The sequence below is a fragment of the Aptenodytes patagonicus genome, chromosome 1 (assembly GCF_965638725.1).
Source record: "Aptenodytes patagonicus chromosome 1, bAptPat1.pri.cur, whole genome shotgun sequence".
NCBI classification, from domain to species: domain Eukaryota; kingdom Metazoa; phylum Chordata; class Aves; order Sphenisciformes; family Spheniscidae; genus Aptenodytes; species Aptenodytes patagonicus.
Window position 1 is genome coordinate 102518147 of NC_134949.1, and position 26698 is coordinate 102544844.

The 26698-nt window shown below is 39.4% G+C and overlaps 1 protein-coding gene across 5 annotated transcripts in view; it reads left to right on the plus strand.

Moving 5' to 3' along the window:
* The window catches only part of EPHA6 (EPH receptor A6), a 526124-nt gene that overhangs the window by 150240 nt on the left and 349186 nt on the right, over nucleotides 1-26698 (plus strand). The gene's annotated exons all lie outside the window — the stretch shown is intronic.

Consider the following 26698-nt stretch of genomic DNA (forward strand, 5'->3'; position numbering starts at 1 on the left):
TTGTAGTTTTAGAGGGACTTAGGTGTTTATTAGGTGTTTAGTGCCTACAGCAAGGGTATGGAAGAAAACATAGCCTATAGAAACTAAAGTTAATTCTTATCGGTTGCCATATATTACCTTTTCCCTACAGGTTTATGCAGTTGATATTTTGTTATAATTTGGATTTTAAATAGTGCCCTTACAGTTGATGGTTCATAGCAGCTGCTTAACCACCATTTGAATGAATGTATCCTGACATCATTTCAGCTGCACTGAAAAGTGGCAGCTCTTTCTTGTGCTCCGCGTTACCTGCAGAGCCAGCCCAGACCTCCACTGGAGCAGCCCCCACGGCCCCTTTCGCAGGAGCCTTTCTGCTGCTGGTGGTCTCCCTCGTCTTGCCCCTTCCTTCGCTCCTTCTCCGAGGCACCAGCTGCCGGTCACCGCTCCCTGCATTTCCTCACCAGCAGCTCATGGAGAGTCTGCCTCAGACCTGATCTCCAGACTGTTACCTGTTATCTGGACCTCACCTGGAATGTGTCCATCATGTTTAAGAGTGGTCGTAACCTATGTGTTGCCACTTGGATTTTCGTGATTGAAGCAGATCTAAAACGCTAAATTAACAAAGAATTATTTAATGTCTGACACATCTCCGAAATGCAGTCCCATAGTGATTTAGTTGATGTGCTGAAAGTCCATTTCTTGAAGGGTTTTGCAGGGTTTTTTGCTTTATTTTTGTTTGTTAGTTTTGGTCCCAGTCTTCCCCCCCTCCCCCCCGCCCCTTAATTTTCCTTTTAGGAGTCCCATCAAACCACAGGAGAATATTCTGCAGGGAAGAATCTTGACTTCACAAGAGGTGGCTGAACCTGGTGATGGTGGTTTTTTGAACAGTAATTTCTATGAATCTTTCTATCCTGCAAAGTAAATATCTTGGCAAAGGAAGGTGATTCTTGGGAACAAACCTACTGCAGTAAGCTTGTGCTGTTTGAGGGATGTGTCTGCTAACGGTAGAATAAATTATGTAAAATAGGTCTCATACCTACCAGTGAGACATCTAACAGAGTCAAGGACTGCACTTGAAATATCTCTCTTTAAAGAAGCGTTGCTTCAAAGGGATAATGATCAAAGCATGAATAAATTCCCAAAGGACATGGAAATGTATGCATAGAGAGATTATACTCCAAATGCTAACAATGAATGTTTAGTATTTGGTATCTGGCTATTATATAATAATAGTTATGTATGTGAAATGTCTTAATTTTGCTGTGACAGCACGACGGTATTCCCAGATGTTAAATATTTCAAAGCTTATCTTACATATATTCATAAACAAGATGAAAGTGTTAATTCTAATTAAAATGATGCGCAGTTCAGTAGCAGCCCTAATAAAGTCCCTGTGGAACAGTAAAATTAATAGCAATATATCTTCTATGCAGAGTCAGAATTTAGATTTCAATTTTACTGTAAACCAACCTTCCAGGAAAAACTGAGTAGTCAAGATAGAAAAACTGTGAAAATTCAGATTCAAAAGTCATTTGAATATGTGCAACGTTTTACATACCAGTATCTATGTGTATTGGCAGTTTAGGCAAGAAACTGGGGGGGAAAAAACCCAAACCTCCCAAACTTAATGAGTATTCCAGTGTCCTGAAGAATTTATTTCACTTGGTGGATATGATCTTAATGGTCATATTTGCAGTCGTATTCGCTTGTTGCAACTTTATTTGCAATTCTTTTAAAGCCATATTTGAGAAACCACAATTTTTTAGTGTAACATACTTTAGTATTAAAGTATTGCATTGTGGAGAAGCCTTGTACATGTGTATGTTCGCGATGCCTTCACGGGGATAGCGGGAATTGCTGTGTTGAATCATTGGGATATCAGAGACTGGAATAATAGTTAAAGATGTAAAAGAATTTTTTATTTGTAACTCAGAATAATTTTTCCATCATGTTTAGCAGAAAACATAAAAGAAGCTGCAAAGTCACACCAAGTCAGGAGGCAGTGAAGACCCTGAGGAGAGACTTAGGGGAATGCCTGAAGACATGGTTGGTTTGTAGTGTTTAGGATGCCAGTAAAGGCAAATCCCAGAGTAGGAGGGTATGTACATTTTCTTTTCAAAATCAGAATAGGGATTCCTTGACTCACAGTAAATGAATAATACATTTGATTACCTCTGCATGTACTTATCTCTGTAAACTACGCCTTGTTATCATTTTGCATATTTATCTCAGTTATTTAAAATTATACACACAATTACCATAATTAACAGGTCATGACAAACCACGTTAGTAAGAGAAATTCTGTGTTGTGAAGGAATTTGAGTTTGCAAAATGTCTTTTTCAGTTCTCAGTAAAAATCTGGATTCTCTTCAAAGGAAAGTTCTGGGGGGAAATTTAGATTGATCAGAAGATTTTATTCCCCCCCCCCCCTTTATATTATGCATTTTAAAATGCTTTCCTTAAAAAACATGAAGTATACTGATGATGCAATATTAAAAAAAAAAAGAAAAATTATAGATTGTGACTGCAGTATAGAAAATTCAAAACCCTCTTTTGAGTGGCTCTTGGATATCTTGATATTGTTGGATCCTCTTTTTCTTTTAATTATTTTACCACAGCCATGCAAAACATTTCACTTTTGTCAGAAAATCGTATTCTAATCACAAGTGATTAATATCTGGTTTTTGAGGCGTTCATGTTTTTGTTTCTTTTTTTTCTTTAAGTATTTTACTTTTCATATATTGACTTGGGTCGTGTGGGTTATACTGTTTTTGTAACTTGATCAGGTGACTAAAATTGTGAAATCAATTTTCATGTGTGAAAGTTCTTAACGTTTGCTGAAATTCCAAATATTTAGTGAAAAGTCCCAAAATAAACTCCTGTGTTTAACTGAAAAACAGATAAACAGGGCTAGCAGAAGAGAAATAAATCTGTTTACGTCTTTAATGTCCCTAAGGAAATGGCCACCATGTTGACAAAGTTCCATTAAGGAGATTTTTCAGTGCTCTGAAGTGGTTGAGGTCTCTGGATGGCTCCTGGTCAGTCTGTGAGAGACTGGCTAGGCTCCTCTTGCTAAACTTCATTAGACTTACCCTTGGATGAATGGCTCAGATTAGCTGAAAAAAAAGTTGTCATGAGTTAATACACATATATATAATGAATCTGAATTTTGCTAGTGCAAAATGCAGATCAGTGTGGTGTGTATCTTATAGACCCTGGCAAGACTGTTAGAGTGGAAGTAGAGCAACAGTTCCAGATTACTGCCAATTCTCATCCTTCTCTTCTATGCAACTAATGTAGCAGTGATTTACTAGCTATTGCGTCCCAACCTGTTAACCACCACCAAATTCTGCAAGCATGTCTGTCAGTTGGTATTACCAATTTTAGAATAAAAAATTGGGAAGAAATTATTCACAGTTGTTATGGCCAAATGATTGTTTTGCACGAGCCTGAGCTTCAGAGAACTCTGCAAAGCCTTCCTCTTTGGTGAAGAGTTTTCACCCTAGCCTGAACGAGATATAGCTGCCCTACCTAGGAAAACAGTCCCACTCATAACCTAAGAAATTCTCTTTCAGAACTTTGGAAATGGGGGATAGGTAAGTTTGCTATCCTTATTTATTCTGGATAGCTGTAACTGTTGTTATGGACAGCAGCAGAGAACACTAGAACAGTTAAAAGAATGCAAATCTCTCTCCTACAGCTACATCACTATCAATTATACCGTAACATAACAGGATAAGGTAAATAATAGTGGTAAATGGTGGAATAGACTAATGGGATAACTCATGTTATTTGATCGCAACTAAAGATGATCCAAGAAATACTTTGTTGAAAGGTGGTCTTGGACAGGGAAAATGCTTTCTCTCCTCACTACTTTGTGTGATGATGATTGGTAAACTGTGAACTTTTAAAGCTTTCTACAGTAAATAACTACAATGCAAAAATTGGTTATTGATGTATTCGTGGCTCTGAAACCTAGGCTTTAATCTGATAGCAGGAGTGAGGTGGTATAGGGCCATGTGAAGCAAACTGAGTATTTCTTTCAAGTAAGACATGACGTAGACTTGCAAATAAATTATTGAAGTACACTGATCTGTGGATTTTTAAGGGTTGTTTAGAAATTTCAGTGATAAATTGAAAACAACGCCAATTACATCTTCCAGAGTTTTTCTGAAACGCTTCTTTTGAACAATCATTACAAGCCAGAGACTGTTCAGTACATGTTTCAAACTGGGAAACCTGCAACACCCAATGTGACTTTAGCTGAAATTAGTGGGAACTATACATTTTCAAACTGTAGGATCAATCATGTTTGCTATGGCAGCAAGAACATACCAACATACTTACACTCAAGAACAAACCCAGATACTGACGTGCATGCCATCTTTAATAAATATGTATTTTTAGAGGTTTTTTTCCATTTGCGGAAAATGAGTGTGTTGTGGGTGAATTCTGCTCGCTAACCAGGCTAGCAGACTTAGTTTTGTTGTCTCCCATTGCTGAAGCTGGTTTTCTAATATGGTAATTAGGGTGAACCTAGGGATAAGCCAACATCATTTAGCCAGGTCCCTTACTATTTGAACTTTCAAAACACCTCATTTATTCTTTACCATTTATGTTAGAGTTTAAGACTCAGTTTTGGATCCTATGATGCTGATGTGTGCGCATGAAAATACTACACGCTAAACTCAGAATTTTCAGTATCAGGCCTTTTAATCATTAGCAGCTCTGGGTTATGAACCTGACAGGGGATTTTTTATTATTTTGGGGGTGGGGCGATGATGCAATTTAGGGATGGTAAGTGAAAGTTTTGTAGTTTCAAAAGGAAAATAGCAGCTAATTTCCATTAAGGTCATGCAAATCAGAATCAAGTCAGTGGTTGACTAAGTCATTGTTAATACATGTGTGCAAATATAACCAGAAAAAAATCTAGTCATCAACTTTATAGCTGTTAAATACTTGCATAGGCTCAGATTAGAGGGAGGACAACACTTACAGGGATCAGCAGACACAACCACCTTCATAATTCTCCATTAGTGTGATTTAATACTTATGCAGCAGTTCTTCATACAGTTTGTTGGGTGGGATTTTTTTTAAGTATAAATGAGCAATATATGAAGCAAAGTTGTAGGAAAAATGTATTCTTAACAGTTCAGGCTGTTTTATGCTGGTGATCTGACATCTACATGCAGATGTATTGTCATGACATATTTAAACTTAGAACTAACTTTGTGAGGTGTTTAAATCTAAAAATGCCGTAACACAAACTACTGTGAATAGAGAAACCTTGCATAAACTGAATTCTTCCTCTAAAGGAAGAGGTGGCCTGACTAAATGAGAATAAGCTACCTGACGCAGCTGGTAACTGAGCCTACCAGGGGAGGTGCCTCGCTTGACCTGCTGTTTACTAACAGAGAAGGACTGGTGGGAGATGTGGTGGTCGGAGGCCGTCTTGGGCTTAGCGACCATGAAATGATAGAATTCTCGCTTCTTGGTGAAGTAAGGAGGGGGGGCAGCAAAACCGCAACCATGGACTTCTGGAGGGCAGACTTTGGCCTGTTCAGGACGTTGGTTGAGAGAGTCCCTTGGGAGACAGTCCTGAAGGGCAAAGGGGTCCAGGAAGGCTGGACGTTCTTCAAGAAGGAAGTCTTAAAGGCGCAGGAGCAGGCTGTCCCCATACGCCGTAAGAAGAACGGGCGGGGAAGACGACCGGCCTGGCTGAACGGGGAGCTCTTGCTGGGACTCAGGAAAAAAAGGAGAGTTTACCGCTTGTGGAAGAAGGGGCAGGCGACTCAAGAAGAGTACAGGGATCTCGTTAGGTTGTGCAGAGAAGAAATGAGAAAGGCAAAAGCCCAGCTAGAACGCAATCTGGCCGCTGTCGTTAAAGACAACAAAAAAAGTTTTTACAAATATATTAATGACAAAAAGAGAGCCAAGGAGAATCTCCATCCTTTATTGGATGTGGGGGGGAACATTGTCACCGAGGATGAGGAGAAGGCTGAGGTACTCAATGCCTTCTTTGCCTCAGTCTTTAATAGTCAAACCAGTTATCCTCAGGGTACTCGGCCCCCCGAGCTGGAAGATGGGGACGGCGAGCAGGATGAACCCCCCATAATCCAGGAGGAAGCAGTCAATGACCTGCTACGCCACCTGGATGCTCACAAGTCTATGGGGCTGGATGGGATCCACCCGAGAGTGCTGAGGGAGCTGGCGGAGGTGCTCGCCAAGCCACTCTCCATCATTTATCAGCGGTCCTGGTTAACGGGGGAGGTCCCGGATGACTGGAGGCTTGCCAATGTGACGCCCATCTACAAGAAGGGCCGGAAGGAGGATCCGGGGAACTACAGGCCTGTCAGCCTGACCTCGGTGCCGGGGAAGATTATGGAGCGGTTCATCTTGAGGGCGCTCACAAGGCATGAGCGGGACAATCAGGGGATCCGGCCCAGCCAGCACGGATTCATGAAAGGCAGGTCCTGCCTGACCAACCTAATCTCCTTCTATGACCAGGTGACCCGCCTAGTGGATGAGGGAAAGGCTGTGGATGTGGTCTGCCTGGACTTCAGTAAGGCCTTTGACACCGTCTCCCACAGCATTCTCTTAGAGAAGCTGGCGGCTCACGGCTTAGACAGGTGGACTCTGCGCTGGGTGAAAAACTGGCTGGACGGCCGGGCCCAGAGAGTTGTGGTGAATGGAGTCAAATCCAGTTGGTGGCCGGTCACGAGCGGTGTTCCCCAGGGCTCAGTACTGGGGCCAGTCTTGTTCAATAACTTTATCGATGATCTGGATGAGGGGATTGAGTGCACCCTCAGTAAGTTTGCAGACGACACCAAGTTGGGCGGGAGCATTGACGTGCTGGAGGGTAGGAAGGCTCTGCAGAGGGACCTGGACAGGCTGGATTGATGGGCCGAGGCCAACTGTATGAGGTTCAACAAGGCCAAGTGCCGGGTCCTGCACTTCGGCCACAACAACCCCATGCAGCGCTACAGGCTTGGGGAAGAGTGGCTGGAAAGCTGCCTGGCGGAAAAGGACCTGGGGGTGTTGGTCGACAGCCGGCTGAACATGAGCCGGCAGTGTGCCCAGGCGGCCAAGAAGGCCAATGGCATCCTGGCCTGGATCAGAAATAGTGTGGCCAGCAGGAGTAGGGAAGTGATGGTGCCCCTGTACTCGGCCCTGGTGAGGCCGCACCTCGAATACTGTGTTCAGTTTTGGGCCCCTCACTACAAGAAGGACGTCGAGGTGCTGGAACGTGTGCAGAGAAGGGCAACGAGGCTGGTGAGGGGTCTGGAGAACAAGTCTTATGAGGAGCGGCTGAGGGAACTGGGGTTGTTTAGCATGGAGAAAAGGAGGCTGAGGGGAGAGAGACCTCATCGCTCTCTACAACTACCTGAAAGGAGGCTGTAGTGAGGTGGGTGTTGGTCTCTTCTCCCAAGTAACAAGTGATAGGACGAGAGGAAATGGCCTCAAGTTGCGGCAGGGGAGGTTTAGATTGGATGTAAGGAAAAATGTCTTTCCTGAAAGAGTGGTTAAACATTGGAAGAGGCTGCCCAGGGAAGTGGTGGAGTCCCCATCCCTGGAGGTATTTAAAAGACGAGTAGATGAGGCGCTTAGGGACATGGTTTAGTGGACATGGTGGTGTTGGGTTGACGGTTGGACTCGATGATCTTAGAGGTCTTTTCCAACCTCAATGATTCTATTCTATTCTATGATTCTATAAATTTTAAAGCAACTCGCTCATGTTCCAGGTAGCCGTAGCAAAAGAAGTAATCACAATATAAATCAAAAAATCTGCAAATAATTGTGGGATTGCTCTCTGGACATATTTTGTTGTTCTAAAAATACAGGTCATGCTAATCACCATAGCCTACAGAGAGAAATAATTTTTTTTTTTTTTACAGTAAAAGTAAAAATGTTGCTTGCATGCTGTCTGCAGAAAAAAATGATATGTCTTCATAAAATATATTGCCTAGTCTAATGATCCAAAACTAACCACATCATTTTAAAAGGCAGTGTTGAGATTGCTCTTACCCCATGAGTGTTGAATTAGAATAAATTCCTGTGTGACAATATTGTAAGGGAAAAAGACCCAAAGAAGAAATATTATTTCATATCATACCACTTTTGTACCAGTGCCTGGATGGTACTAGTTTTGTACACATCTCCTGGTAGTACATTTGAGAAACCCATATCCATGATGCAGCGGACACGTCTCCCTCTGCTGTTTGGGTACCGATGTAGGTGGAGGCAGGCAGGGGGGACCAGGGCTGGCTGCTGGGAGATGTTTGCCTGCGGAGTGTCTCGCAGTGGTCTTGTCCAGTTGTCTGCGCTAGCCAGGGTGTTTGATGGGAATCAATGTATTTGTCTGAATTATTCCTCCTGCTCCTTGCCGTAATGGAGACATAAAGAGCTGAATCACAGTTCCCACAGAAGGGCGCTGGCTTGTGTGCAGCCACCCCTGCTGCCCCAGTGCAGCCTCGGCAAGAAACCCTCCCTCCACAGGAGCAGACTGAGGTTTTGTCTTGGAAAGACCAGGAGGGAAGTAGGACGTGTGACAGGGATTGCCAAGGGCCCAGAAGTGAGATGGAGAACTAAGTTATTTTACAGTGTCAGCACACATTTTATTAATTTACCGGTCTTTTTACCCATCACCTCTTTTTACCAGTGCTGCAGTGTCCAAGCAAGGTCTGCAAGCACTTCAGCACCTGTCCACTCATGTATTCTGTCAGACATGACCGGTTAGCATCTCTGGTCCTGAAATCCCTATAGCAGAGACTGTTAATTATGGTACTGACTTTTGCATGAAGTTACTTCTCCGTAGCTAGAAACTACTGCATTGTAAATGTATTATGAAAGCTGTAACTTCCTGATCAGAAAAAAGTATTTTATCCAGAGCGTGGAAGCTCTACTTTAAAATGTCTAAAGTTTTTGTTTGTTTGTTTGTCTTTTTCTGAAGTGGTGTATCCAGTCTTGTTGCAACAAAAATAATATAACTTGTAAGGAATAACAAGCAATGGTGGAATCTACTGGACAGTAATATTTACAGTTAGCAGAAAAGGAATTGTATATAATAATAATTTAAAAAAGGATTTTCTTTCAAGAGAAACCTGTAAAACTGTTGTCTTTGATTTATGGACTTTCCTACTCTTTAGGAATAAATTAGGTAAACCTGAAAGAAACGAAGGCACAGTAGCTATAAAACAACCTATTGATTTTTTTTTTTTTACTAAATATCTGTCTTTGGTAATCTTTACAGTTGCCTGCATCCAAAAAAACTCCACAGTGTAGGTACTAGAGAAGCAATGCAAGTAATTGGTATTTGATTGGCTCTTTATAACCTGTACCTTATCCCTCTTTACCTACATGTTAATAGCATCAGCAGAGCAATTTAACCTGAAACTCAAGGACAAGAGCACAATGAAACTTTTCTGTTACTTTGGAAATGAGTAGTAGTAATATTAAAGATATTCACGTAGTGTTTATTTTTGGTTTTAACTTCCAGAACATCAGTACTTTTACTTTTCTGCATATATTCTCCTAGGAAGAAAATTAACTCTATCCCAGCCGAAACCAGGACAGTATTTCTGCAGCTATTTTGTTTTCCATATCTGAAGGGTGTGGGGCTGTGCTTTCTTGTTTTTTGTTGTGGTGTTTGTTGGTGGTTTTTTTTTTTGGTTTGGGTGTCTTTTGTTTTGTTTTTCAAGAGGACTACAGCAGGGATATAAAACACGGGCATTCCGAGGAACAAATTAATGGTTACAATAGCTGTCATTACTGAGAAAACTCCATGATAAAGCTATTAAAATAATAATAGGTAGCTCCTTTTCTCAAAAAGGTCTTGTAACTGAGAGAAATGCATGACCTCAATTCCACTGTGAACAATTAGATGTGGCAGGTATCTTGAAAAAGGGATAACTTGAGAAAAATCTTTAAGTATTTTTCTTCTGCGTTAGACTTCTGTGCTAATGATGGTTGGAGAAGGTAATGAATCCTTAAAAAAAAAAAAATCTGTATACTGTGCAGTTTATTGAGTATATTAAATATAAGGGAAGTTAGCGGTATTGTTTGGGCTTTACCGTCTTAGTCAAGTGATCTTGCTTAATACCCTGTTAAAGCCATCAGCTAAAAAATGGTATTGTTTAATCCTTGCTACATTTCTTACAGTAATTTTTTATTGGTTCTGAAATGTTACCATACTGCTGTACTCTGAGCTTCATGGAGCATTCATTCTGCATCCAAAGTCTGTACTGTAGCAGGGTGGAAAAGAGGCAATACTGGTTTTTCACATGTGGAAGAGAGGTTGAGTCCATTTGAAAACTGTTCTGGCTTCACTGCAGAGTTACAGCAAGCACTTTCATATTAGCGGCTATTTGTGAGATTTTTATTGTTAGCTTTTTTTTTAAGGTCACAAACTTTGAAACAGTTTGGATCAGCTTTTAAGCTAATGATAATGTTTATAGTGTCATTGTCAGTAATGCACAATATTGGAAGATGGGAGAGGCCAGTCCCCTCTGATTCTCTGTACAGTTAACGGAGACAGTTTGGCTCTACCAGCCAGTGATTCAGAGCAGGAGTCCAACGTAATGCACTGAGCTCTCCTTTGAATCAACTGATGTCTCTTCATTGCCTAAAAAGAAGATTCTCAGCTTCAGCCTCATAAGGTTTGTCTTAGCTCTTTTCTGTGTTGTCTTAGGAGTTATATAAAAGAATTACCAGTGTGCTGAAATTAAAAAAAAAAAAAAAAGAAAAGAAAAAAAAAAAGGCACAAGTGAGTGAATGCATTTTATTTATTAGCAACGTCCCTGAGATATTTCGCCCTTCTTTTACTCTTTGCATTTAAATATTGTCAAGATGTTACATTTCAAAACATAATACTTCCCTCAGGAAAGTGTTGTGGCAGAACTTGCCGTAGTCTGTATTCATAATGCATCTGCCAAGGAGTGTTTATCTCTCTTCTCCCTCAGGTTGTGATGCTCCTCTTCTGAGGGGATGTCTGCTGGTCAGTGTATTTCTCATTCTTTCAGAACAAGCATTTGCATATCAAAGGCCTGATATGAGTAAACATACTTTATACTTCCATCTGTCATTCTCTTCCCATTGAGAGACAAAATAAGAACAGCATAGCAAGCAAGAGGTTTATTTTTTGTCCTTTAATTCTATACCATTTTGCTTTTTGAATTATGAAGGATGCCTAGATACAGTTTTCTATAGCTGTGTTTCTTTATTAAGGTCTTTTGAAGCTATCCTAAAAATAAAATCAGTACTTTTTGAAGAAGTGGTACTTCTAAGAAAAAACAGAACACCTTCCTTCATTTCTTAACTCTGTATTTTCTAATCTTTAAAAAGGAACAAAAAACCCCCACATTTCAGAATGTCCTCAGTCTTTCTTCATCAATAAAAATTCAACTCTACGCATCTTTACCTTCCTGCAAATTTAATATTCCTTAATACTCTTTTCTAAAGCAGGCATAATTCCTTGGTATCTACTGAAAATGAGAACTAGTTTTGTTGTCATTTCTCACTTCTTTTGCACTAGTTGTCAGTAGAAATTTTTCTTTGTAATTTCAAGGAATGAGTTTGGTCAGAAAGTGGTATTAAGAATGTGTTAGAGATTGCCAGCAGAAATCAAATTGCCATTATTCTTAGTGTGTGCCTTCATGTTTATTTTGAAAGCTGAACTCATTCATTTAGGGAGCACTTAGGTGAGCATCCAGCTCACCTCTCTGTGCCCAGTGCAAACAAGCCTGGTGCTAGCAGGGTCTCACTGGGCTGATCAGCAGCTACACGAGGATCCCAAGGGAACAACAGTTTCTCTAGTTATTAACTACTTCTGCGATGGTCTCCACAGGCTCAGCAGGGAAAATACTATTGGTCCTCTGGTCTCTCCCATTTCAGCATGTGTTTCCATGGAAGCAAGGTTTCTCCCCCTTCAGTTTGCGTCATACAATTTTCAGGATTAAAATCCACATTCAGTGCTGAGTTTCTGGTCTCTCTCCCTTTTTATTATTTCTGAAGCTCTCCTCTTTGTAAGCTGGCAGGCGTTCACTGTGTAGGACCAAACACAAGATCAGCTGAGGTCTCTTTTTATTGTAGTTTGAAACCAAATCTGGATTTACTGCCAAAGAGTTAAATTATCTTTGATAGAGAGGATGAGCTCGCAAACTCTTTGGAGCACAGCTCTCATTTTCATTTATACTTCTACAGTACTGAGTCCAGTAGGGTCACAACCTCAACTGGGGTCTTTGAGCAGTATTTTAAAGCTATAAACTTCTAAGACACTTGCTCAGCAGTTCAGAATGCTGGATGTAGTCAAAGGCCTCACTCTCAGTTGTCCTTAGAAGCCGTCTCTTTGACAAAGGTTAGTGTGGAAGAAAAATGTTCAACTAAATGTTGTCAATCAACTCTTGTGTCCAGTCTACAAAAAAAAAAAAAAAAGCTGCCTGTGAAAGATCTGGGAATGAAGCCGGAGGTTTTCCTTTTCCCCTTGGTAAAGATTTCATAGGATAAATTAAGCTGACAAGAACCACTGTGCAACTATATGGCCTTAGTTGTTGGACAGGTGTAGCTGCTGAGCTAAATTCTCTCTCGTCATATGGGAAGGGATGCAATCCAGCAAACCCTTCTTTAGACATATCTTTTTTTTTTTAAGTGCTAGGACAAATATGCCAAAAATAAGTCACTAATATGGCAGAATGCACACAAGGAGCACCTACATATCTTAGGACATTTTCCTGCTTTCCTTCATCATTTTGCTTAATGCTTCTCATACCCCATCAACAGCAGTACTGAAATAATCAGTGGAATGTGTGCAATTTCTGGCATTTCTTTTCTCAGTCAGGCTTTGGTTTGTAGAGCTTTCTTCTGATGGACCTCTTCATGGTAGGAGTTTGAAATAGAGCAGTTTATGAGGGGATGGTCATTAAAAGAGTAGATTCCTATATTTCCTAAGGAAAGAAACATTCCATAACTGGACTTCTTGGTCATGGATACCATAACTTGACCTTTGTCCTCTGCATTGCTTGAAGGGGACACAGGTAACCCAATCTGAAGATTGCTTTATAAATTAAGACAGTGATATAAAGTGGCATCCAGTTCTTACTAGAACTTGATAAAGGATATGAAGCGTAGGACTAATGTTATCAGCATGACCTCAAGCATGAAAAGAAGGTAGGTAGATACGCTCCTTCCTAACCATAGCTTATACATTATAAAGTTGTGTTAATATTCAGGTACAGTGAATTCCAGTGACCAGTGCTGAAGGTTGACTACATATTGTGTGATTTATGACCAACTTTTCATCTGGCAGGAAAGTTTCCTAAGAAGCAGGAGATAAAAGAAGGCCAGTTGGAAAACAGAATGATTATTCAAGTTGAATAAAAAAATCCAACAAGACCCTGTATTTTTATCATGACAAATGGGTCTAGTAGACTTTTCACAAAAGGTAGAGACAGAAATCTTGGCTGGCTCTTCAAGGCGGTTGTCCCTTTCAGTGATAACTTGCTTATATGATGCTTTTGTTTTACTTGAGCTGGTTGCTTTTCACTTTGGAAGCCACAAATGATGGTGTTTGAGAAACAGAGGAAATATGTCAAATCTTACTTTCCAACTGATGCTGAGAAGAATGAGTGAAGCCACACTAATGCTGGACCATCTGCTTTTCCTTTGTAGTGTTAATAATTTTTGTTCCAATGGGACTTATGATATAAAAACCTCTAGCATTATAAAGATGTTACCTGTGACTTCATGGTTGAGAAGACATACATCTATCATTGGTATTTTTCAAAAGTATATATTTAGTGGTCGGACTAGATGATCATTATAGGTCCCATCCAACTGAACTATTCTATTCTATTTAGCAACATTTGAATAAGTTATTCAGCTAAGCATTTATTTTGAATTCTGAACTGCATATTCAAAGATAATGATGGCAAGTTTATGTTTGCTATTGTAAAAAAAAAAAAAAAAGCAACACACAAAAAAACCCAACTCAAAAACCAAAAAACACCACACACAAAAACCCCCCAAAAAACCACCAAAAAAATCAAACAGACTACCTTAAAAGAAACTTAACCACTTAAATAGAATGGAAAGGAGGTTTATTATTTATTAGTACGATTTCGAAATTTTAAAGGGGAAATGGTGCTTTGAAAAGTCTAAATAAATATGTAGGTATACATGTTTCAATTCCACATGATTTCAATTCATTTTTTGATCTAGTGAAATAAACGTGCATATCAGTCTTCCGATACTTTTTTTTCTTCCCCCCCCAGCATTTTAACATTTGGAAAGGTCTGGATTAGTTTAGAAACCACCCTTTGCTATTACTTTCTCCTAAACTTTGAAAATCAGTACATTCAGGTAATGAAGAGGGACTGGAAAGCAATGATGCAAAGTAGGACAGAAATATCTAAACTGGGTTTTTATCCTGCATTTTGCTGCAGGTGGCAGCAAAGCCAAGAAACATTATGCAAACAGAGAGACATTGCCTGAGTATCAATATCCTTCACTTGTTCCTACTACTGCTGAACTGGTATTGAATGCTAGGTCATATTTATTTCAGCCTCTGCCATAAAATAACTTCAGGACTGTGAAAAATCTAACAGATTCCAATAAAATATGTCATATAAATAGCATCCAACATGATTGGCAGATTTTAAAAGCTGCTCTGAGACAGAAGAATGGGCATTCTTTTGTATATTTGTTAAACTTTAAGTGAATTTTATCAAATGCCTTGTTGGTAGTGGAAACATCAAAATATTTTTTTTTTTCTTTTCTATTTCATGTGGATTAGATTAAAACACAGTATTGCTAGTTTTAAGTTGCAAGGTAAGATTTTGTAAAAATATTTCTGTACGCACCTCTGTATGTCAGCAGGGTACCCCACAGAGTCTCTGGCAAGACTGGAATCTTAATTAAAGGAGTTGCATATGTTTTACATTAAAAAGTCTTTAGCAGTCTTACCCCCTCCAAAGACATTGAAACGGTATTGTAGCAATAAGTACAAAGGATCTGCCTGAATTATTCAAACCATGAAGCAGTTGAAACTGATCTTATCCATCATGGCTGAATTTATCTTAACATAAATCGTTAGCCTGGAGGTTGGTGCAGGAAGATCATACAATAGCTCCAGGAATCTAGGGCTCTGCAAGGTCAACAGTGTTGTGGAATTGGGCTTGACAAGAGGGAACCCAAGCTGCCTGCATTTGTTTGGCCAATTGCAGTGTCAAAAGTGAGAAGGCTTTCCTACTGAGAGTACATCTATTACAGTATTGATTTAGCCAGCAGCTGAAGAGGAGGATTGAGAATTTCAAATTTAACCAGAGGTTTGTTTGAGAAGAGAGACAAATAATACAAACTGATCACTGTTGGAGGAATTATGGCTTGTGTTAGCGTGGTGGAGTAATCATAACAAAAGTGAGAAGACAGATGATTTGTGTTTGTCAGGAAAAAAACAGTGATATTCTTTAGAGATATATCAATACTAAGAAAGTAGATTATAAAGTAATAAGTAATACCCTTGCCATATTTTGTCATTGTGTTACTTATATTAACCAAGTGCTGTAATGATAGAACAGAAACCTGTTTTTCTAGGTGCTGTGTAAAAGTTGCCACAAGAACTTTCTTAAAAATACAATTATAGCCCGTTTGGGTCCAGACATATAAGTGAATGCAAGGAGTCAATGAGGCATTGTTGGGCAGTGCAGTGTCTACAGTCTTAGCTAAGAATTAGCTTTTAAAATTTTTTTTGTGCAGGCTTGATGGAAAGTGAGGGAGCTCTTCAGTAGGAATAATGAAATTATTCTTTAGATTTTTATGAAGTGGGGAAGCACAGAAGTGCCCAACTGGAAAGGTGACAGGGTGGTAATGAGGATGGTATCTGAAGCCAACTAGAGATAGCAGACTTGGTAGTAGGTTGAGATAAGTGAGCTCGGGTAGACTACAAGCAGCTTTCATGAAGACAAGGTGCTTATATTTGATGTTATAAAGGGGGAAGAAAAGAGGAAAGGAGGAGGAAAAAGATGGGATGCAAAAACATGCAGAGGTGATCTTTACAGTAGTATTCTGAACAGGCATGAGCAGAGTAAAACGTGTTGTCAAGGCAAGAGAGGGAGTTACAGTAATTCAGTCTTAATAAATGAACTTGAATATGCAGGTGTCTTGGGGACATAATAGGAAAACACAGCCAACATCTGTCTCGGTGGAGGAGAAAGCAGGAATCAGATAATAGCCTGGTCACTTAATCTACCGCAGAAGTTGGTAGGAACAATATTTATAAAGCTGTGCTTGAATCAAGTTGATCGAAGTCCATTTGGAAAGAAATACTTAGTGGCTTTAGGCCTACTTATCAATAAATGCTTCCTCAATTGTCCTAAAAATGGTGATTGTTTACTCTCAATTAATAAGATTAAGTAGCAAACAGAAAACTTTGAATATATTGAATATTTTATGTAAGAGCAGGAGTTCCCACAAAGAAGAGGGACTTACAGTCTTAGAAACATTGTGTATAATTAAAGTAGTATATTTAAATTTGTCTGAATATGACTCCAAAGAAGGATGAATTTTTATGCATCTCTGCTGTCTAGTACTCTCACTATTTATTTTACTACATACTACAGAAACCCTTGACAATACATCATTGTTTAATATTTTCTCTTATTTAGAGGCATATTTATGGGTGTTTGGATCTTCTGAAAGTATATTAAAAAAACATTCTCCATACACGGATAGATATATACGCATGTACTCTCTCTCCCACATACTGAGCCTATTCTTTTTTTTTTCCAAAATTACTTTTATGTGATGCAGCACTGAATTCCTTCACAGATGGACCGTTCTTGTTCTTCCAGTATCTGAGAATAATTATCATAGCAATTAGATAAAGAGGTTGGGTTCCATTTCACATGGGATACTGTGTGATCTAGATTGATCAAGTAAAAACTGACGTGATTTTGAGTCTGAGGCTTGGGTTTTGGGGGCTCAAATATTTGTGAAACTTCTGCCAAAGCATTCTTATTGTTTAATGCTCCCAGAACATATGTCTGTAGTCCCCAGTGCTTTCCAAATAACTCCAACATTGTCATTTTGTCTTAAGCCCAGGCTGTTCATTTTGACAAACGTCTAGTAAATTTTAGAGGCATTTTAAACATCGTTGTAGTGCCAGTTATTTTAACTTATTCCAATTTAACTTGTCACTTTTTGTCCATATAAAACTTCCAATTGCTTTCATATAGCTTTAAGTTAAGGCAGAAAGGGAAATCTTTTCAATTACTCTACTAGAAATTATTGTATTTTAAAATCCTACATTTAACGTATATCTCTTTATTATTTTGATTAGAATTCTCTGTTTACCTACGAGGATTAATTTCCTTCCAAAAAATTATTTTTTTACTGTTCCGCAGCGTGAGGTAGAGCTGTTGTTCTACACAAATGTGATTTGGATTGAGAGCACAATGCTCATGAATGTTACTTAAAAATGAAGACCTAACGGCAAGAAAACACTACTTCCCATTTCAGTTTTACTGTATTACACTTGACCTTTTATTTAAGATGATATATTTTTCCAGGAATAAGCTGCACACTTTCAGGGATATGAATTTGATTTGTTGTCTGCTTCTATCTGCATCTTCCAAAAACATCTTGTTATTGGTTGTATTTAAATCTCAGTATGAGAATTGTTCCTGGAATGCTCTATTCCATGGTAGAGTTTCCTTTTTTGACCTAAGGCATTAATATTTCATCCTGCCTTTGTACAGCAGTGATCTGTGCTGCAGTGAAATGCATTCGGTATATTCTGAGGCTGGATAACCCTGCTGTGATGTTTTTGGGGTGTGTAGTCTACGTCCCACTGAAATGAAATGAAGCCTTTGCTCTCACATCACTAGTGATGATACTGGGACCTAAAAAGGCACACATTGAGTCCTTTTTAACAGAGGATTTCTATATGCTGTCCTTTGTTTTTCTCAGGACAATCTGTAATGACAGAAACTTAATCCCTTGAGGGAACATTGGTGAACCACATAAGAGAGTTTGTGCAGCATTATTTACCCTGAGTCTAACTGTAAGTAGTGCTGTTGAATGTAGACTATCCTAGTCACCAGCACTTGTTTTATAAAAAGAAATCATAAGTCTTGGCAAAAATGCAAAGAAAACACTGTGGCTTTTAAAAGATCAGTGTGTGAGGATGGTGATGACTGATATCATACATAGCTCTTCTCTCTGTAGCTTGAAGTTATATGTCTTAGCATTTTGTACTGTTACCAATCATCTGGTATCTCGACGCCTTCCATTTTTAAATCATTACATAGAGACATTCCTGATGATCTTCATGGAAATGGAATAAGCCTGCTTAATTCAGAAAGCTTTGATTTTATGCGTGTTCTTCACCAGAATTACTTGGTGCCAGCCAAGTATGAAGGGGAGAGCGGATCATACAGAGTCTTCCCTTGGTTTTATGACAATACTTACTAAATTGCAACGTCTGGTCCTCCCGAGCCTACCTAAACTAGTGCTATTATTAACACCAACCCAAAAGGACTCGGAGCATAAATAGCGGCACCAAGCTACTGGCACTTCCTCTATTTTTTCCACTGGCTATCAAAGTTAATCCAATGCATCATCCAAGAGAAGTATTTTTCAGTATCCCCAAAGGAAGGCACAGCTGCTGCTCCACTTTGTGTTTCTTCAGTACAGCATGAAAAAGGCTGAGTCTGCCAGAATTTTGCTTTGGTTTGTGCAGCAGCAAACGCATCTTTGGTCACTTGGTCCTCCTCTCAGGTCCATCCACACAGTCCATAACATGGCTATAAATATGCAAGCTCCCGAGGCAGTATCCAGGGCATTTTTGTTCTCTGTTCTTACCTCTCCATTTTTTTTCCTTGTGGTTCTTTTTCTGTTCATTCATCTCCTTTGTTTAGCCTGGTCAGGGCTCCGAAGCTAATCGCAGTGTCTCCCCCATCGCACTCTCAGTCTAAAGGGGAATAAGGCTGGCTATGGCTCAGCCTCCAAACAGCAGCCAGCCAAGCCCCACGTGGGGCTGTCTCAGCTGGCACTGGACTCCTGCTCCTCAACAGCACAGGTGACGGGAATGTTTCTGCTGGGGGTTTACAGAGCAGTCACGGAGCTTTTAATTTGCTCACTGAATAATCATAAGCTAGTGGCAGCATCCTGGTCAGAGAGATGGTAAAGTAACTCCAGCAGCTCTGTTGTTTGTGGTCAGGTCATGCTAGCTGCAGGTCATGGGTGGATCCAAATTCAGCTTTAGTCACACCTCATCAGAGGATGCTCATATATCTCAAAGAAGAGACTGTGGTTCTTCCAAATAATCTGTCTGTTCTTCAACTCTTCTGTAACTTGGAGATTTGTCTTTTACGTTCTGAGCAATGAAGGAAGTGAGGCTGCTCCCTCTTGCCTGACCTAATGAGTGAAATCACAAGGCCTCTAGCTATTAATGAATTAACTGCTCTTGAACATCTTGCAAATGTTTTGTTTTTCACTAGTGTTACACTTTCCAGCATTGCTATCTGTATTCTATTAGACTAAATGAGAGATGATTAGGGTTAAAATAAGGGAAACAACAAATAAAACTTCTGCTAACCAGACAGAAACACTCAGATTTAAGACGTACCAGGCTCTTTTGATTCTGTTTTACCTCTTCTTTATACAGAGTTGGGAAGATGTATTTGTCATTTTGCTGTGATGGCCTCACCTTATCCATCTTCCTCCTAACTCTTTAACTGTTGAGATAGTCACGTATATTGTACTAAGTTTTTCATTCATTAAACCATTTTACTTGTTAAAATTTTATCAGCTGCCATGGCTTTGGTTCCTAAACTGCCAGTATTATACGAAGAAACAAAAAATGCAATATTTAGCTGTATATATGCTTGGCAGCTCTGACTGAGGTTGACTTGCTTTGACTTGCCTTTTTATCAGAAAAAAGGGATATTGAGGTTCAAGAATGAAGCTCTGTTGGCCTAGTTTCCACCCCTACTTCTACTCCAAAATAACTAAATTATACAGACCAATTAGATGACTATAAATAAATTTATATTTATCAATGTACTGTATTTATCAATGTACTTAAGTTGCTTAGCACCCCTTTGATGACAGAGAGCAGCTGTGAACCTAGCTTACTGAGTTACTGTATTGTGGTTACTGTTTGTGGGTACTGATGATGTCTCTAAATTCTTTCCTGTTTTTTTATTAGCATTTTTGCAGGGTTTTGTAGTATTCCTATGTAAATTAATTGGTTCTTAGAAAGTGATTAGAAAATGTACACTAAAAACTACATTAAAATGAAGGTTAAAAGTATAAACTAGTAATTTAATGGAGAAATGCAAAAATACTATTATTAAAGCCATCCAAACTGCTTAGAGAATATTTAGAGTTATGGTAATGCCTAAAAAATGTAAAGGACACTAAAACAAGTTCATATTTACAGTGTCTTGTACTGATCCCCAAGAGAGAGGAACTACCCCAATAACGCCAGAAAATTTTCATTTTGTACTTGCCATTTCCTCTTCCGCATGAATCCTACAGGAAAGAGTCTGTAACAACCAGGGCATTGCGGTTTTAGGACTACAGAATCACCTTGACTCATGAAATTTAAGGAATTGCTGAGACAACAGCGTGATCATCATTGTGCTAAGAATATGCATAGTGTAATATATAATGATATGCCAAAGTTTTCATTAGTCCTCATTTACTTACGATAATTTCATGATTCATTTTTAATATGGACATTCTAAGTATGGGTGAAAAGAATCTTCATTATTAAGGATACCAGTATGTATTTAAATATGTAGGTGTCTATATGTCTATATTTATACACATATGTATATACATGAACATGCACTTCGTGTGTATACTCACACATGCATTGCTTCTGTCTTCTTGGGAAGAAATACTTAATTCAACCAGAGAGCAATTTAAAAGATTTATACTTTATGGGATAGTCATTATCTCTGTCCTAGGCTTGAAGTATTTTTATTATACTGGAACCAAAAATTTTACATCAGTGGGGTTTTATCAGATGTATTTCAGAGGTTTTATTAATCTCAAATTTTATGATATGTGCAGTAATTTTTTTATTATTATTTTTACTGATTTGGTTTTCTTCTGACTGTTAACATTGCTTTCTTTAAAACAAGGGAAACATGCTTTTGACAATGTTGCTTATTGTTTACTTCATTTTTGTGAACTTTGTCCACTGAAAGACTTGATTTCATTATAACACATACTCCTCATAAGGTAAGTCTTGTTACCTTTCTGTAGCATTAGGATAATATTATTGTACTTCATAGGATAGATTGGCATGGGACTTCCAGAACTGTGACAAAATGTCAAAACGAGTATTTCTCATCTTTCTTTACTTCCTGATATCTCCTGAACACAACCTACTGCTGCATGTTTCAAATCCATAGTTCGTTAAATGGTTGCAATCCACCCATGTAAAAATATTATGCAGTTAAAATGCTGGTTTTGCTCACTAAATAGAAAAGGGTTCCATATCTAAAGGAAAGGAATTTTTAGCTTTAAAAAAAAGAAAAAAAAAAAGAAAAATCCTGATTTCATTTTGCTGTTTCACAGTGCTTCCTGCTCAAACTGCAAAATGTGTATCAACTGATCTTCATATCACTTGATTTCCTGCTGTATTATGGAAAAGAGCTGTAGGACAATGTTTTCATAGGTAAAGCTCAAAATTGTGAGAGAATGCCCCAGGAAATGCTTCATATTAATATTTCATATATTTAAGAAATCCAAATGCCAGCAACTTTTCTTTAGCCAGCATGGGCTTCTTTCAGGGACATTGTCTTCATTGTTCATCTCATTGTGAGATCCATCCGTCCATCCAACCTCAACTAAGGAATGTGGCCAGCAGGGGCAGAACCGGGATGAGCAGCAGTGTTTCCTGGAACCTGTGACCCTTCTGCAGAGCCTAGCTGGAAAACTTTCTGCTCACCACCTCAGCAAATACAGCTTCAGAGGTGATAAGGAGGAACTGCATACACCGTTGTGTCCACAGCGTAGAAATGCATTAGCGAACAGTTTGAGAGCAAGGGTTGGGGGCTGGAAGGGCTCCAGCAAAGCTTCCTTGCCTCATACAGCAGGACCCTCCAGCCTGCTCTCTCCCCAGGGTGGAGCGGGCTGGTCAATTTGGCCGATGAGAGAAGCAGCTGAGCGTAGGCAGCCTTCTCTATCCCTTGCTACAAAACCATCTGTAAAGTTTGACCAGCCTGCAGCATCCCCAGCCACCTTGTCAGCTGAATGTAGTGTAACTCTGTCTCTCCTTAGCTGTGCAACATCCAAAACACAAGCTGGTTGCCATATTGCTCTTCTCCGCTCTATGTGGGTATTTTCAACAATTTCTTTTGGCTATTGAAAACAAAATATTTTGCAACAGCACATATGCTTTTGTCACTGTTTTATATAGCTGGAGGTTTATGAGGTTGTGCATACAATCTTAATCTCCCACAGAATTTATGAAGAATTTGTTCAATATCAATATGACTTTAATTCCTAATGGCTCTGTGTTGCACAAAAAAAATAGGAGCAGGGAGTTAGCTTACACACTGAACTCCTGATTGCCCATAGTACTTAACCATCAGCTTGTTCCATGACTTAGCTCTGGACCTCAGTAAGCTCTCTCCAAAAATAAATCCTGTGTAGTATAAGCAGCATGATAAAGCCGGTAAGAGCCATTAGGCATCAGGAACTGCTTTTATTTACCAATACATAGCCAAGGAGACTAGAGAAGTAGGCTGCTCTCAGTTTAGATGCTGCTTTTGACGTGTCCGGTTCCACATTTTATTCCCTGTAGGAATGAAGTAAAAGGTGAATTCAGAAAAAATAACTCATCTCATTTAAAGCAGAAAAGAACCTACCATGAGTGGGCATATGGAAGCAAAAATTATAGCATCTTCATGAAAAACACACATTACCATCGCGTTCACAAAATATAAAAGAGATGTCAGTAACTTTGTTAGGGTGTCTTCCTAATGAAGAAACTAAGAAAGTATACCTGAAATAAAGCAGATTCTGAATTTTCTGTACTTTCACACCTTCTGAATTTCCAGATTACAAGAAATAATGTAGAAAATACTTAAGAGCATCAAACCCTCTGCCTCAAAATTAAGTGAGGGCTTCCTTTCAAAAAATCTGAAATGTCTGAAACTTCAATGCTCTGAAAACTTTAATTAATTCTCAAGTATATTCTTTGAGATAGGGTACAAAAATTAGTGGGTTTTATGAAAATCTTGTTAGAACGATGCTTCACTGAACATTTTAGTACAAACCTGCTGCCTTAGATATTGAAAAATTACCATTAAGATCGCATTGCTTATTCACCATTTCAGTTCCAAAGTTCTCTTTCAGAGTTAGACTGCAGCAGGAGAGAGCACAGCTTTTATTATCATCTCTTTTGTTTAATTTTTATATTGCCTAAGACTAATGGCATTATAATCTTTCTGGGGAACAAATTTTTAAATCTTATTCCTACACAACTTTGGGAAAGGTATACTAGTCTCTTGTGATATTGAGAGTTCTGTATATTTTTTCATCAGTTAGATGCTTTTATACCTAATTATTTCATTGGAGCTATTTCTCTTAAATTCCCTTCCTATAGGTATATGATAGTTAAAAATGCAAAAAAGTAAGATGCAACTAATGCTGGCTGCCAGTTCCTATCATAAAGATGGTCTTTTCATAACTTTGCCAAACTTAAACTGTTTTCTGTAAGGTACACCTATACTAATTCAGTGATGCCTTACAACAGGGAAGGACAGGAAGGCAGACGTGAGTGTTTGCTAAATCTCCCCTCCATCTTTCTGCACCAAATTAAAATGTCTACTTTCTGACATTTCCCAATAAATTAAACTCAGCATTACTAGTTCTCCTGCACCAGTGCCTAGCCACTATTTTGTTTTTTCAAACTTGCATGTTTTTATCATTATTCTTCTCTTCATTCTGGTCAACATCTTTATCTTGGATTTTTCTCATCCTCATGCTGTAGCTAAGTCTTGGATATCCTCTTGGCATGAAATGTCTGTGATGCAGTCACTATTCTCCTTAGAGATAAGTAAGAGGTGCTGGCTGAACATGAGCCGGCAGTGTGCCCAGGCGGCCAAGAAGGCCAATGGCATCCTGGCCTGTATCAGAAATCGTGTGGCCAGCAGGAGCAGGGAAGTGATCGTGCCCCTGTACTCGGCACTGGTGAGGCCGCACCTCGAATACTGTGTTCAGTTTTGGGCCCCTCACTACAAGAAGGACGTTGAGGTGCTGGAGCGTGTCCAGAGAAGGGCAACGAGGCTGGTGAGGGGTCTGGAGAACAAGTCTTATGAGGAGCGGCTGAGGGAACTGGGGTTGTTTAGCCTGGAGAAAAGGAGGCTGAGGGGAGACCTCATCACTCTCTAGAACTACCTGAAAGGAGGTTGTAGCGAGGTGGGTGTCGGTCTCTTCTCCCAAGTAACTAGTGATAGGACGAGAGGAAATGGCCTCAAGTTGCGCCAGGGGAGGTTTAGATTGGACGTGAGGAAAAATGTCTTTACTGAAAGAGTGGTTAAACATTGGAACAGACTGCCCAGGGAAGTGGTGGAGTCCCCATCCCTGGAGGTATTTAAAAGATGCGTAGATGAGGTGCTTAGGGACATGGTTTAGTGGGCATGGTGGTGTTGGGTCGACGGTTGGACTCGATGATCTTAGAGGTCTTTTCCAACCTTAATGATTCTATAATTCTAAACCCCTCTTCCAACTGTCTTCCAAAGTCTCTCCAACTCATTTACTGCACAACTCTTTGGACAACAAAGGCTGGCTGCTCAGAGACACCAAGATGCTGCAAAGCCAATTCCTGTAGCACAGTATTTGGCCATATTGTCATTTCAGTCTTGTTGTGTCTTGTGTATCTTAAAAAAACCAAAACAAACAAACCACCCCAAAAAAACCTGCTTTTGCCTATGCAGGTCTTTAAAGCCTGTGTGCACTACACCTGTGCTTGCTTGTGCCGTGTAGGAAAGGTAGCTTTGCGTGTCCCATCATGCCAGCTCTCCTTGTTGATTTACATTTTCAACGTAACGCCTGCAGAGTTTTCCTTTTGTTGCATCCCACAGCTGGAAGCAGCTCTCCAGGTGTATCTAAAGTCTTCCTCATTATCCTCCTTCACATCCCTCTTTCAAACTCTGCATGCAGCCCAGACAGCCCAGTTTGCCATTGCACATATTTTATCTCTTACGTTTTGAAGGGAAGAGCTGTGGGGCAGGTGTGCCTTTTTGCAGTGCATCCTGGCCTGAGGCTGGGACACCTAGGCACTGTTGCAGTATAGCTAGTATAATGGAAGCGATATGCTCCGAATAAACAGGCTGCCTCAACAAAGTAAGCATCTGTAGGAGAAGAATTGAAAAGAAAGAAAAAAACTTTCTTTGAGAGGAAATCTGCTGTGAGGTCAATGAATATAGGGGTCAGAGAAGTATTATCTCTCTGATTAGGTTACACAGTCTTATCTAAAAGTCAAAGATTATCTTTTGGTTTGTTTTCTTTATATTACCAGTATTCTGTGAGCACTTTTTAAATTATAAAGACCAAAATCAGTAAGCAGGATTTATAGTTCACTAAACTGCCATTTGGTCTGTACAACTGCTCGAAGAAGCTACTGAAACTCTCCCACGATCTGAAGCTGATTGAGACAGCAGGCTTAACTGTTCTCTTACATTCTTGTAGAATTAGTATCTCGCAACTTATTGTAGTAGTTTACTTCTGTGACTTTCACAGAAGCAACAGTGAAAAAAAGAATGGGTACTATTATTTATACAATTGAACCTACTGACTTAATTTGAATACAAACTTTTTTTTTAGCTCTCTCCAACTTCCAGATAATAAACATCAGCTTTTATAACTATTTCAATAAAATATAGTTAGGCTGAGAAGCTTTGTCATTCTACTTTTGCTAGAAATTCCCTGCTACAGCTGATGTGGAAGACCTTATAGACACATGAACAGTTACTGATTTTGCAGTAGATGCACAGATGATGCTTTTAGAAACAGCTAATGCATTTGAATTTGATACTCTACACCAATTAATATCCACAAGCTCAAGTATCTTGTTTATAGAAAGGCTTTTTGACTGGGTCATTAGGTTTTTAGGAAGATTTGTAATCTTCCAGGAATTTGATTCCACTGTTAAATCACTGGGGGACTCCTCACTTCTGCTTGAATATACTTGAATTATGATGGCAGGAAGTGAAGATAAGATGAGTGTATTGTTGGCTCAAGTACCATACCGAGGCAGACATTACCTTGGGGTTTCTGCTCTCAACAACTGAAACGTCCGTATGGAAACAGTGGTGGTCGCCGATTCTGATCTCGTGCCCGTTCTCATCTGTTTATTCTCTGTTAGTTCTGTGTCAGAATCACAGATAGTAACCTCCACCCTCAACCACCATCCCCCCCAAGGTTTTTCTTTTGAAAAAGAACAGTTCTTACAGGAATAAGAAAAGGGGAAAAATGCTAAAATTAAACTGCATGAAGGGATTGGTTAGAAATTTCTTTGATAAGCCTCCACCTATTTTATGAGCCAGGCTGTGTAGGCATGGGAAGATACACCAAGATTTCTGTGTTTTCTTCTGTAATAAGAGAGCTCCCCCAGGTAAAATAATCCTTTGGAGGCTGGTTTTGGTTTTGGGGGTTTTTTTGTTTGTTTTGGTTGGGTTGGGTTTTTTTAAAGACCATTTAATCT